This window comes from Palaemon carinicauda, unplaced genomic scaffold, assembly GCF_036898095.1.
Source record: "Palaemon carinicauda isolate YSFRI2023 unplaced genomic scaffold, ASM3689809v2 scaffold491, whole genome shotgun sequence".
In the NCBI taxonomy this organism is placed as follows: Eukaryota; Metazoa; Arthropoda; class Malacostraca; order Decapoda; family Palaemonidae; genus Palaemon; species Palaemon carinicauda.
The window spans coordinates 32,555-33,862 of record NW_027171752.1 but is presented as its reverse complement, the minus strand read 5'-3'; positions in this window follow the sequence as shown (position 1 = coordinate 33,862).

The following is a 1,308-nucleotide window of genomic DNA, read 5'->3' as shown; positions in this document are numbered from 1 at the left end:
CAAAGACGTACCAGTACGTCCATGGGGGTAAAGAGATGAGTTTTGTGAAACGTACCAGTATGTCCATTGGGGGTAAAAGGGGTTAAAATAAAATACTTCAAGAAAAGTTACCACAATAAAACAGATCTTTCTTATATAAACTATAAAGAGACAGGTCAACCTGTTCAACATGACATTCGCTGCAAGTTTGAACTTTTAAAAGTTCCATCAGTTCAACTACCTGATTAGGAAGATCCTTCCACAACTTACAGTCTGTGTTTGGTATCTTTAAAATTTATCCAGTTCAAACCCCCTACTTACAAATTATTGAAGTTGAGCAATGCTAATTTTTACAGTGACAATAAAACTTACCAATAGGACATTGACCAAGCAGATCATGGTCTGTTAAACAGACAAGCACACGTAATGTAAACTTCAAAGTACTCAATTTGGAAGAAATTTTAAGCTTAACTCTATGCCGATACATAAGATTTCATTATACCGAACACGAAGACTGAAATACTGTATATACATGAATATGCTGACACAATATTTCCATTTACTCCACCCGCAATTTTATAAACCTTACAACCAAGTGATTTGCTTTGGCTGAAATCAACAGGAGAGTCCATAACAAACCTAATATTGCTTGGAGAATGTACGGAGGGATCTTGATCATGATGGATCCACAATAATTTGAAAAAAAAGAAAAAAAAAATCCTCTGCAAAGAACACATTTCAAGAGTTAACTTTCCCAAAGATAAACTCAAGAATAAAGAAAAATTTGAATGCAATCTCATGAAAGACCTTTAGAACTCAGATACTTATTGTATATTTTATCATTTTTCTTAACCCTTTTACTGAGGCTCTTCAGAAATTTCCAACCCTTAACCCCCAAGGGGTTATTTTTTCCCCAGCACATTTTGCAGTATATATTTTTTAAATTGCTCTAACAGCCTTAATTTTTGTCATAGAGAGGTCAGGTTGGTCTCATTCTCTTGGAAAATGCCTGAATTTTTTAAAAAAAATTATCAAAAATATGAAAAAAAAAAATTTTATAGCATTTTTTTGCAAGGACGTACCGGTACGTCCATGGGGGTAAAGGGATGAGTTTTGTGAAACGTACCAGTACGTCCTTTGGGGGTAAAAGGGTTAAGTGATTATTAATTATATTGATTTTGATTTATAATTCAATCAAACACCAAGTTCACATCTGTATTTTGGTAATGGAATAATTACGAAATGAATGTAAATCAATAAAAAGTAGTATTTTTATGATAAGAAAAAAGTTACAACAGATGCTCCAACTTTGACCTGGTCCTGGTATGT